Source organism: Balaenoptera musculus, chromosome X (genome assembly GCF_009873245.2).
Source record: "Balaenoptera musculus isolate JJ_BM4_2016_0621 chromosome X, mBalMus1.pri.v3, whole genome shotgun sequence".
NCBI classification, from domain to species: Eukaryota; Metazoa; Chordata; class Mammalia; order Artiodactyla; family Balaenopteridae; genus Balaenoptera; species Balaenoptera musculus.
In genome coordinates this window covers 15,230,114-15,243,035 of record NC_045806.1, presented here as the reverse complement: position 1 = coordinate 15,243,035, position 12,922 = coordinate 15,230,114, and the positions used below count along the sequence as shown (strand labels likewise).

The 12,922-nt window shown below is 45.4% G+C and overlaps 1 protein-coding gene and 1 non-coding gene across 7 annotated transcripts in view; one reads left to right on the top strand and one right to left on the bottom strand.

The window, feature by feature from the left end:
- Nucleotides 1–11,668, bottom strand: part of PPEF1 (protein phosphatase with EF-hand domain 1) — a 147,223-nt gene extending 135,555 nt beyond the window's left edge. For 2 of the 6 annotated variants that reach the window (XM_036841022.1, XM_036841027.1), the window contains exons 1-3: nucleotides 11,145–11,668; nucleotides 10,194–10,246; nucleotides 9,023–9,064 (exon numbers count right to left, since the gene is read on the bottom strand). The gene's annotated coding sequence lies outside the window, so the exon portion shown is untranslated. Of the gene's footprint in view, nucleotides 1–9,022; nucleotides 9,065–10,193; nucleotides 10,247–10,355; nucleotides 10,509–11,144 lie in introns of those variants that run through there. The other 4 variants (XM_036841023.1, XM_036841024.1, XM_036841026.1 and 1 more) reach the window with 4 other exon arrangements.
- Nucleotides 11,669–12,428: 760 nt separating this feature from the next.
- Nucleotides 12,429–12,501, top strand: TRNAV-UAC. The gene has a single exon. It is a non-coding gene; the product is annotated as a tRNA-Val (tRNA).
- The last annotated feature ends 421 nt before the right edge of the window (nucleotides 12,502–12,922 follow it).

Below are 12,922 nucleotides of genomic sequence, written 5' to 3'. Positions count from 1 at the left end.
AAGAGGATTCCTCAGGCTCATCTGGAATTTTCCAGAGGTAGATTCTAGAATTATTCTTTAATAGGTTGCCTTGGCAACCCCACAATGATGGAGGCAGGTATGACAGCACCTGCCAGCAGAGTGTGAACAACACAACCTGGCTGAGAGAACCACTTCCTGCGTACTGGGAAGGCAGGTCCCAGGTTCTTCAAGCTTTCTTTTTGCCAACCGTTACCTCCCTTTCAACCATTTTTGTTTTTATGAACACAGACAACAACAGTTGGTTTCATAGAGGAATGTTGAAACTATTACCTAAAGCAAGGCCGAGGAAAGATCCACGGCTTTCTTTTCAAAACACTTGTTAGTATTGCCTCAGATGACTAAGAGTTTATGGTGAAGACTGTGGAAAAGTTTTTAGTTTAAGAATACTTATTCTTGGGAATTCCCTGGCGGTCCAGTGGTAAGACTCGGCACTTTCACTTCCATGGGCCCGGGTTCCATCACTGATTGGGGAACTAAGATCCCACAAGCCGCAGCCAAAAACAAAACAAAACAAAAACTTATTCTTGTCTTGGTTTTATTCATACATTCATTCAACAAATATTTGTCGAGCATCTATTGTGTGCAAGGCACTGTTCTAGACCCTGGGGATATACTACCAACAGAACTGACAAGGTTGGTTCCTTCCCTCATGAAGTTTATAGCCTTGTGGGGGAAGTAAACGTTAATCAAATAATCATAAAAATAAATGTGAAATTGCAAAGGAGAAGTACATGTATTATAAGAGTGAGTCAGGAGGTCAAGCAAAAGCTTCTGAAGATAACATTTGTTTTTTTAAATTTTATTTTATTTGGCCGCACAGCACGGCAGGTGGGATCTTAGTTCCCCGACCAGGGATCGAACCCATGTCCCCTGCATTGGGAGTGTGGAGTCTTAACCACTGGACCACCAGGGAAGTCCCTGAGGTTGATCTTTAAACTGACATCGGAAAGACAAATACTGATTACTTAGTTGAAAGTGCTGATAGGGGAATGGAGTCAAGCATACACTTGAATTAAGGTTCAGTGACCGGGAGTACATAACTGGACTCTATGATTTGGAGACTTTCAAAGGAGAATCTAGGGTTTAATATAGGTCTTAGTTTACTAAAGCTGAAGTTAGTATCTTCACCAATATCCCAAAGAGGGCACAATCTGTGAGTGTCATTTACATAAAACTCTCTAAAACAGTGCTTCTCAAACTCTGATGTACTTATAGATAACCTGGGGATCCTGTTAAAACACAGATTCCTGGGCCCAGCCCCTAGAGGTTCTGATTTAGTAGGTCTGGAGTAGGGCTCATGAATCTGTATTTCTAATTAATTCCCAAGTGATGGTAAAGCACACTTTGAGAGGCACTGCCTCATAACACAGTATGATATTTGTTTAAATCTCTCTTTTTCAACCCACTCTTTCATGACTTTTAAAGTCAAACTATATTCTACAATGCTTTTGTGATTTTTACGGTCAATTCAGTAGTATCACCAGAACAAGAGAATGTTGTGATGTATAAATCAAACAATGCCATAAGCTAAAGATTTCAAATATTTGGAAAGAATGAGAGAAATAACAATTATAAGCAAACTGAGGTATCAGTAACGTACTAAAACTTCACTAATTTACCCCAGTGAGGTGGACTGTTATTCTTATTTTGTAATAAGTTTGATTTACAAAGTGGTTTTAAGGAAATGTAATACAAATTAACCTGATGTAACTAAGGACAGGCAATTTCTATACGTTTAATGACTCTTTTACTTTAACAGGTAGATAAGAGCTATTTGTAATGAATACTCTCACATTTTGAATGAAGTTCTGGATTTTACATTACATGAGATAAGAACAACCTCCCCGCTTAGGTCTCTGTTTCTCACTACTAAACACAATTCCTGCTGATACGCCATGATCCTGTTGGTATGGCTACATGAAAAGGACACTAGGAAAACCAGTTGGTGAGAGAGCCAAGATTTCTCTGCATTGTTTTTCCTGAGAAGGTTGCGATGTTAATATAGGGTCTGGAGCAAACTACTGTCATTTTTAAAAATTAAAAATGAAGTCTCTGTGCGTGGAAGAATAGGAGGATTAGGAAAGGGGACCAGGAGTAAGTTCTTGTAATTTCGAGGAAACATCAGCTCTGCCACTTACAAGCTGGGCACCTTAGGTAACTTTTATTACTTCTCTGGGCCTCAGTCTTCTCATTTTTAATATGGGGATAATAATATTTAAATGGAATAATCTAAGTGGAAAATTCTTCATAAACTATAAAGTGCTAAACAGATATTAGCTACCATTTCTAGGAGAGGCCTAAATTTCCTGAGTGGTTACACATCCTGGAGAAGAAATGTGGTCTGACCGGTGGGTCGGGATGTGTCTGGGAGCATCAGAGAATTCAGTTCCAGAGTCAGATTGCTTGGGGTAATTTTCTAGCTCCACCACTTAACAGCTGTGTGTGAGCTTGGGAAAATTACATGACCTCTCTGTGCCTGTTTCTTAAAAACCAGGATAGTAATAGCACCACCCACACTGGGTTGATGTAAGGAATAAATGGGCTCATACATATTGTGGCAGCCACTGCTAGTTGCCTAGCCAGTATCTATTCTCCTTTCTTCCTTACCAATAAAGTCCCAATTTTATTCTAGGTGGCAATGGACTCAGCCACCAAAACTTGATTTGCTAGGATCCCTCGCAGTTAGGGGTGGTCATGTGACTCTGTTCTGGCCAATACGATATAAGCTGAAATCTACTGGCTGAGGCTCCCAGAAAAGCAATTTTTCTGCTAAAAAAGACAAGACTCAGCTGTCATGAGCCCTTTCCTTTTTGCCCTTCCCCCACTGTGCCTGGAACCATGACATAATGCCTGGAGGAGGAGCAGCCCTCTTGAGTGCCTTAGGAAGAGAGGCTCATGCTGAGAATGATATTGCAGAAAGACTGAAGGATGAGCCTGGGACACAGATGATGATGTGAAGTTGCTTCTTTCCTAACTTCATATCACATGAGATAAAAGCCAAGCCCTCTGTGTTAAGTCCCTGTTATTTCATCATTTACCTCATCACACGCAGCCAAACATTCTCTAAGCAATACACTCGTAAAGCTGTTTGAGTGATGCCTGGCTTACAGTTAGTATTCAGTAAATGTTATTATTTGCTCAGCATTTTGTTGCCTAACCAGGTGGCCGACAAGTATTCCCCTCGATCCCTTGCAATAGTACCCCAATTTTCCTTTATGAGATCAACCCTCTCCCCATTCTAAGCCCTGTGGTTTGCATGGGATTGACACCATCCTCCACTCTAAGTGTGAGACTTGACTGGCTTAATTCAATCAGCATGAGCCCACTTCCCAAGCAACAGTGACTGCCCAGGGCTGGGCACATAACACAGGCCTAGGCAGCTCGCACATCCTCTTCTCCTGGCAAAAGGGAGTGTTCAGGTGGGCATGTAACTAAAGACAGGCAATATGAGTAATCTCCGGGCTCCTATTTAATCTATTTAATCAAATCTACCGTCAAGTACAATAAAAAATTCATATCCAAATCGCCTTTCCCAAAGAAAAGAAACAGCAATAAAATCTACCATTTGCAATTGTGTGAATTCATTCAAATTTCTCTTCCAAAAGAAAAAAACCCCAGCCGGCTGAAACTGTTTTGTTTTTGTTTTTTGTAAACACGTCCAGGAGAACTCCTTTAAGAACAGATGTGCATCTGGGTTTTAGAATGAACGTTGGACCCGGAGGCAGACACTGGAAACCTATGACTAATATTGAAATAATATTCACAGACAGTTGTCATGGCAGCCTGCTCATTCTGCACAAAATAGAACTCACTGCATTTTAACGGGATTTAGCAAAGGAAAGCTGCTAGCCTGCAGACAGCCTCTAACTGAGTTAAACAACCTATTAATTGGTTTTGGTTTTATTATTATATATAGCCTTCAGACTGTACCCTAACTGTATCCAAAAAATCACAAACACTTAAAATCAGTAATACAAACAGATAAGATGATCTTTGTTTAACACCTCCACCATTCTTGAAATCTTCCCATCAGACTATGAGGAAAGCTTAGAGGCAAGTCCCATTGTGTGCACAGCTGAATCCACTTAAATCTAAAGACAGTAAGTTTGGTGGAAGTAGAGTGAAATTTCATTTCCGTCACCAATTAGCATTGGCTGGACGCATAGTCCCAGGGGAGTGACTTTAGAAACTGGAGGCATCTCAAGTCACATAAATAAGGGAGGGGGAGACAAAGTATTTTCAGCTGATCTCTTTCTCTCTTGAGCGGCTATCAAATCTAAGCTCATTGAATGTGATTGCAGATGATTTTGTAGATTATATATAGCTGGTGTTGAGGGGAATACTACACGAGGCCATCTTTCCTTTTAGACAGGCTTTTGCATATCACCCTGCCCCTCTGCCTTCTCTTTTGAGTTTCTTCTTTAAGAAAGAAGAAGACAGGGTCTAATTAAAATTCAGTAACATCCAAAGTTAGGAAAAACCACATCAAGCCATTATCATCCATTAATATCTTGGAATAAATCAGTCCTTTGGGTTAATTAATGTTCTTCAAACTCCTTGAGATGGGGCCATGTCATACACTTAAAAAAAAACCCAAAAAATTCCCACACTACCAAACACTGAGCTCCTAGACATACTGCAGGTATGTGACAATAAACAACTTCAATCAAGGGACTGGGACAGTGAGGAGCAGTCCCTCAGTAGCTGGTGGGCAGATTAAAGACACTGTCAAAATGGTATAGGAGAGAAATGTGGAAATGCTGAATCAGTAGTGATTGTATTTTCCCTCATATAACTGAAACTCCCACTAAACAGTAGCATTAAAGATTAGGGATTTTACTTTTCACATATAACCAGGAGTCTGGAAGTAGTAAATTTGGGGCTGGGACCCAGGTACCTTCCTTCTTTCTGCTGAGCAATGTAGCTTTCTTCCTCATAACTGTCAACTCATGGTCACAAAATGGCTGCTCTCCCTCCAGCATCACATTTGCATTCTGAGGAGAAAGTGAAGCTAAGGGCAAAATGGGGCATACCAGCTGAGTCTACCTCCTTTATAAAGAAATGGTTTTGTAAGCCCAACTACTTCCATACAAGTCATTGGCCAGAACTGTGTTACACAGTCTCTTCTAGCTGTAAGCGAACCTGGGAAATCAAACTGTTTTAGCTGGACACATTGCTGAGTCAAACAAAATCAGGGAGTGCAGTGTAAAGGTTAAATACAGCCTATAGAGCCAGATGGCCTGGGTGTTAAAACCCCACTCCTTTATTTACTACCTGTGTGACTTAGTTACCTAATTATTCTGTGCTTTGGTTTTCTCATCTGTAAACTAAGCATAGTAACAATACCTTTCTCACAGGGTTCTTGTGAGGATTAAATGAGTTAATATGAGTAAAGAGTTTGAATAGTCTCTAATACATAGCAAGCATTATAGAAATGTTTATTCTTCTTATTTTTATTACTGACAAAAAGAAGAATGGATATTGGATAAGCAACTAGCAGTATCTGCCACAGATGTGTTGCCACTCTGTAACCTCAACCTTCCTGGTTACTGTAATACGTGGGAACAAGTGCCCTGCTGCATCTGAGAACTGATGGCTGCCCAGGACGTCGGAAAACCAAAGCCCTGACCTGCCAAAGCGGCGATTCCCATGACCATCAGCCTCTTTTCGCATTTCCTGGGAAGTGAGGGCAACAAAACTTTCCAGTGTCTGAGCCAGGGAAGCACTGCCAGCCACTGCGGTGATGCCCAACATTTTAGACATGAACCATCAGGACTCCTTCAGTTGCAAGAGTCAGTAAACCCGACTCAGAGCCCCGTCTGATACAATGCAATAATCAGATGGCAGCAGAACCTCCAGCCTCTGGATTAGCTCACGTTGAGTCCAGGGTGAACACGGAAATGTCTCTTCTCAGGAATTCACACAAAGGCCCAGGATTAGCTGTGATTGGGACTGACCTGGCGTGAGTCATTCCCCAACCCTGAACAGATACATTCAAGACATATTCATTGAGTGGTTACTATGTACTAGGCGCTACTTAGGTTCTGTGGAATACAGCAGTGAACAAAACCAAATCCATGCCTCACGGAACTTTCATTCTAGTTGAGAATGATAGGGGACAGACAGTATCTAGAAATAAGTAAATATCTAGAAAATTAGATAGCGACAAGCACTGTAGAGAAAAATAAAGCAGGAAAGGGGGATACTGAGTTTCCAGGGTGAAGGGGAAAGGAAAATAGCAATTTTTAAATAGGGCAGTCAGGAAAGGCCTCACTGAGAAGATATTTGGGCAAATACCTGAGCAAGATGAGACAGCAAGCAATGGGGCGACCTAGGGAAAGAGCAGTAAAGGCTGCGAGAACAGCAGGTGCAAAGGCCCTGAGGCAGAAGAGTCCTACTGTGTTTGAAGAACAGCAAGCAGGCAAGTGTGGTCTTGTAAAGGCAATGTAATAGGATATATGATCAGAGAGGTAATAAATGGAAGATCAGATCATGTAGGGCCTTGCAAGCCACTGTAAGGCTCTGGCTTTCTTTCTAGTTAAGGTGGGGAGCTATTGAAGGGTTTTGAGCAGAAGTGACACGATCTAACTTAGGTCTTAAAAGGATCACTCGGGCTTCCCTGGTGGCGCAGTGGTTGGGAATCTGCCTGCCAATGCAGGGGACACGGGTTCGAGCCCTGGTCTGGGAGGATCCCACATGCCACGGAGCAACTGGGCCCGTGAGCCACAACTGCTGAGCCTGCGCGTCTGGAGCCTGTGCTCCGCAACGAGAGAGGCCGCAATGGTGAGAGGCCTGCGCATCGCGATGAGGAGTGGTCCCCGCTTGCCGCAGCTTGGGAAAGCCCTCGCACGGAGGCAAAGACCCAACACAGCCAAAAATAAATAATAAATAAATAATAAATAAATTTTAAAAAAAAGTTGTAATAATTCCTAAGTTTAAAAAAAAAAAAAGGATCACTGGCTACTGTGTGGAGAATAGTCTGTAGGGAGAAAACGGCAGAAGCCGGGAGGCCAGAATATGAGGTTCTCGACAATGATCCAGACAAACAGTGATGGTGGCTTTGATTAGTATGGTAGCAGGGCAGATGGTAGAAAGTGATTAGATTCTAGATAGATCTTGAAGGTGTAGCCAATAGGATTCGCTAGTGAGATTAGATTTGAAGTGTGAGGGGAAAAAAAGAATCAAGTATGATTTCTTCCATTTTTCTCTATGTTTGAGGCCTAAATAACTGGAAAGATGAGGTTGCCCTTATCTGAGACAAGGAAGACTGAGAAAGGAGAGGGGGTGGAGATCGGGAGTTTAGACACAGACAGAATAGGACTGAGATACCTATTAGACATTTAAATGGACATGTATAGCAGGTAGATTTGGAGTTTGGGAGAAAAGTCTGGACTAGAGACATAAATTTGGAATTCATCTAGGTTACAGAGCATATTTAAAGCCATTAGATTAAATGAGGTCGCCAGAGTGGTGAGAATGAATAGAAAAGTCCACGAACTGAGACCTGTGGAACACCCATGTTTAGAGGTCAAAGAGATGAGATAAAGCAAAGGTGACTGAGAAGGGTGACTGGTGAGGTAGGAAGCAAAAATCAGGAGAGGGTGGCATCCTAAAAGCTGGGAGGGGAAAGTGCTTCCAAGAGGAGGAGAGGAACCGGAGAGAGCACCTAAAGACACATTTTCTAAGAGTTTTGCTATAAAGGAGAGCAGAGAAATGGGAGTAGTTGAGGCAGCAATGAGATTAAGAGATTATTTTTTAATGATGAGAATAAAATTACAGTATGGGACTTCCCTGGTGGCGCAGCAGTTAAGACTCTGAGCTCCCAACGCAGCGGGCCTGGGTTCAATCCCTGGTTGGGGAACTAGATCCCATGTGCATGCCGCAACTAAGAGTTCGCATGCCACAACTAAGGAGCTGGCAAGCCACAACTAAGGAGCCCACCGGTCGCAACTAAGACCTGGTGCAACCAAATAAATAATAAATAAAATTTTTAAAAAAATTACAGCATGTTTGTATGCTGACGGGAATGATCCAATAGAGGAGGTAAATAAAGATGCAGGAGAGGGACTTCCCTGGTGGTGCAGTGGTTAAGAATCTGCCTGCCAATGCAGGGGACACGGGTTCGAGCCCTGGTCCGGGAAGATCCCACATGCTGCGGAGCAACTAAGCCCATGTGCCACAACTACTGAGCCTGCGCTCTAGAGCCCGCAAGCCACAACTATGGAACCTCAGTGCCACAACTACAGAAACTCAGTGCCACAACTAATGAAGCCGGCGTGCCTAGAGCCTGTGCTCTGCAACAAAGAGAAGCCACCACAGTGAGAAGCCCGCGCACCGCAACGAAGAGTAGCCCCCACTTGCCGCAACTAGAGAAAGCCCACGTGCAGCAATGAAGACCCAATGCAGCCAAAAATTTAAAAAAATTTTTTAAATAAAATAAAATTTAAAAAAATAATAGTAATAAATAAATAAAGATGCAGGAGAAAGAGGGGAGTTGTTGCAGGGCTTTCCTTGAGTAGGCAAGCGCAGGTGGAGGGCTGGGTGTCGACAGGAACTCAAACAAGTCATCTAGGGCAGTTCTTAACCATGGCACGATTGACATTTGGGGCCCAGTTATTTCTTGTGGTGGGTGGCTGTTCTGTGCGCTGCAGAATGTTTCACTACATCCCTGGTCTCTACGCACTAGATGCCAGTAGCACACTAACCCCGACAGCCCAGAGCGTCTCCAGACATCGGCAGATAGCCCCCAAGATTTTGCCCCCTCCCCCAGGGAACATTTTGGGTTCTCACAACTCAGGGGATGGTGCTATGGGCATCTAGTGAGTCGAGGCCAGGAATGCTGTGCAACATCCTACAATACACAGGACAGCCCCCCACGACAGAGTTACCCGGTCCCAAATGTCAACAGGGCTGTGGTAGGAAATCCCTGATCTAGAGGCAGGGCCCTGGTCTAGATCTAGGAGGGCACAGATGCAGGCAGGTGAGCAGATGTGGGGCTTACCTGTGGAAGTTCTCTTCAGGTTGCTTGCATTTTTTTTTTTCACTGAAATAAGGAAGCAAGGTCATCAGCTGTAGGTGAGGTTGGGGAAGGAGGTACAGGAAGTTTAGGGAGAGAAGACATGAACCTGTCCTCTAAGTGAGGTGGAAAATGAATGGACAGGGAAAGTAGACATGATTCTAGGCTGCATTAAGAACACATTTGAGGTACTTACTCAAGAATTTAATGTGAAACTAGTAGGCCTGAAGGTGTGTTCCTCCTGGGGCCATATTCAGAGGTGGAGTGGGGAAACAGGTGGATTTAACAGACTGATTTTGCCAACAAGTGCAAGCAACAAAGGGGCAAAGGAGTGATAAAAATGACCACAGAACTTGAACTGGGTAAGAAGACTGAGGGATGTAATTAACTATGAAAAGGTAGGTGGGCAAAAAGTAACGAATACCCATTCCAACAGGCTAGTTTCAAATGTTTTGATGAGCCGTAAAAGGGGAAAAATAAGGTGAACTCTGCCATACTAAGGTAACCACTCACTTTCCTTAGTAAATACTTGAATATACACTGAAAGACAAAGTACAATCATTTCTAAATGAAATCAGGTCAATGGAGCTTCCTAAGTCAGCTCGGTGTTTGGGGCCATGGTTTCCTTGGTTGACGAAAGCCAAACCATCAGTGAAGGAAGCCATCAGTGAGGAAACCATCAGTGAGGAAACCATCAGTGAAGCCAAACGCTGGGGAAAGCCACACTAAACACCTGAGAAATCAGAGGACTCAAAAAGTTTGAAGTGACTTCTAGTCTTTATTTGCTAGTTTGTTTGTTTCTCTGGTAGTTGTTCAGATGATTATGGGCAGACCCGGGGGTGACAGGCCTCACAAATCTGACTGAACAGACTAAAGTGCCAAGGGAAACTGTGGCCAGCTGCGGCACTAGCCATGACGCTGGTGGTATCAAGGTGAAAGTCATCAACAGCGGTTTACGACAGGCTCTTAGTTCTGGCTTTTAGGGATTTCATTTAAAAATTACAAAAGACAAAAAAGGTATCCACTGGCATGCATACAAAATATTACAAGAGACCAATGGCACTTATGGGAACAACATGTAGCCTCTATGAACAAGGGTCTCCCCACATCACTTAGGTATCAGAAAACTGAGTATGAGCCCAGCCTTGCCACTCACCAGCAGAATGGTCTCGGCAAGGCATTCGAACTCTTCGGCTTCAAGTTCTTCAGCTGAAAAATGGAGATAGTAATACTTACCATGGCTACCTCACAGGAATGTATGTGAAAGTGCTTTGTAAACCATATTGCACTTTACTAGCAACAGAGATTGTGAATACACCTTGCAGGCAGCAGAGGAGTGGAACAAAAGTCTCCCTCTTTTTTGCTAAAGGCAGAATCCTGTGTTGCGTGCATCAGAGGTGTACCAGCCTCTTTTCTTTGTGTGGGAACCTGGCGAAAGCTTGCACGTGGCGAACCCACCCTTATAGCAAGGGCAGACAGAAAGCTCGAGGAAGGGCAAAGTATTCCCTAGAGACAAACCAAAACACGACTGGTGAGTGTAATTTTAGGCCCAATTCTTGACGGCCTTGTTTTGAACTGACAAGGGTTTGGCAGAGGGTGAAATGTACTGATTACTGGGCACCATGGGAGTCATTATGGCTCACTGACTAGCAGGAAACATGGAGTTTTCATGAATTCACCCTCTGGCTAGTGGCTGTCCACCCATGGTCATCTCATGGCTCACAACCTAAGCGTCAAGTGCCCAAGAGGCCTCTCGAAACCTATCAACAAAAAGGCATTCTGGAAGGGGTCCATGATGAACATTACAGGGAGCTAACTAGGATATAGGAAACCTGGTACTAAAGAACCTAAGCCAGCCTGCCTCTAACTATTTCTGTGGAAAAATTTACATGGCAGATAAGTGCCTCCATTTTCCCAACCCGGAAAGTAGAGATAACATTTAGACCCAGAGGGGAAAGGGGGTGTCTAGTCCAGCCCATGCATTTCACAAAGGGGTATACAGAGGCTTGGAAAGTGAACTGATGTTCAAGAATACACAGCTAGTGAGTAGCCAAGGCAGCGCTAGAATCCACATCACCACCCCCAGATTAGTGCGCCTTCCACCCACCTGTTTCTTCCAGGGGCCCTCCCAGGAAGACAGGAGTTGGCTGAAGGGGTTGCTTTCACACAATTAGTATCACTTCTCCATCATTCTGCCAGCCTCAAAGGAAGACGCCTGGGAAAAGGACAGCCGCAGCCTTCAGCCACTCCAACTCACCACTGAAAGAGCCGCCCCCCACCCACCCAAATGGTTTCAAGTGAGCTTTCAAGCTTGAGGATGGCGAGCAATCCCAGGATGGTGACGAAGATCCATCCAGAAGCACTGGGGAGGGCAAACGGCACCGACAATGGAAACCAAGAAACGATACCATACAGGCGCCCTTCGTAATGGAGGGTCCCAGCACCTTATCGGGACCACAGTCCTGGAAGCACAGGGCCAGGCTCATGGGCTGCACTCTCACGCGCCCGCGCTGCGTTTAATGCTCTGCTGTCATGGTTGTGGAATTCTCAATAACTTATGATCAAGGAACCTGATATTTTCATTTTGCATTGGGCCCCTCAAATCTTGTGGCCGGTCCTGCTTCCCCCTCCCCGCGCCAGCCAAAGAGACGGCCTGTTTATACCGGCCTCCTCACCCCTCCCCTACCCCAGACAAATAAGATCAAACAAAAGCCCAGTAATTTTTAGCCCCTCTGGGGCTTCGGAAGGGGAAGAATGTTGTGGAAAAGGTCAGGGGACCATTAAGAGCCTGTATCCTCGGGGAAGAGGCAGACTGACCAGCTGCCTTTTCCAGCCCTGGCAAAATAAAGGCCAATATAAAAATGACCCCCCAGCCCACCCCCCTAGCCCCGCGCTGCCTGAATCTTCGGCTCCTTGTGGTGCTCCTGTGCGCCCTGCTCCGGACTCAAGGCTTCCAACGCTGCCGGAAGCGGCTCAGTGTGCCCGTCGGGAAAGTGGGGAAGTGCGGGTCCCTCACAGGCTGAGGGAAGCTGCCAAAAGGGGCCGCGCCCCGGGCACTGTCCCCTTCCGCCCACCGGGCCGACCTCGCCGACGCCCCGGCTGCGGGAAAGTTTGGGGAAGGGTGACTAGTGGGGCGGCGCTCTCGCCAGGAGGGTAACTCCTCGCCCCGGCCTCCCCGTGGTCGCAGGGGCGACGAGTCCGACGGGGAAGGACGACGAGCCACCCAGACGCCGGAGCCGGAACCCGCCACCTGGCCGCGAACACCAAATCTCGCAGGCGGCGCGGGGCTACGGCGGGGGTGGAGTTACGGCGGATGGGCGGGGTTTCAGCCGAGGAGCCGGTTCTCATGTGACACTATGAATAAAGTAACGATAAAAGAGTTTTTCGCGGGGGTTCCATAGTGTAGTGGTTATCACGTCTGCTTTACACGCAGAAGGTCCTGGGTTCGAGCCCCAGTGGAACCAAGCTTAAAAAGCTGATTTTTCACTCTTTATTTAAAGAAGTGCTTTTCTTTCTCCCATTATTATTATTATTTTTAATCTTTGCCTACTTTTTGGAATGTCTTTATCGCAGAAGCGTAATGACAGATAGCCACTCCTCCCACCCCCGCCGCCCTCGCCCAACCTAGGAAACAGCAGAAGTGGGAGCCTGGCCGTGCTGTAGTCCCGAGGGCGACCCCGCCCCGCCAGGGTCCTACCCCCACCTCTCCTTCGGTGCTCCGGGGCGACCTCGGGAAATCCGGCGCTCGTGGGAACCAAGATCACCCAGCACGGCCCCTTCCTTACAAACCAGGGCAGGCCGGCCCTCCAAAGCCTCCAACTAAAATATGGCAGTACAGCGGTGCTTTGACTGCAGTTAAATTATTAAAGGTTTATTATTATTAAA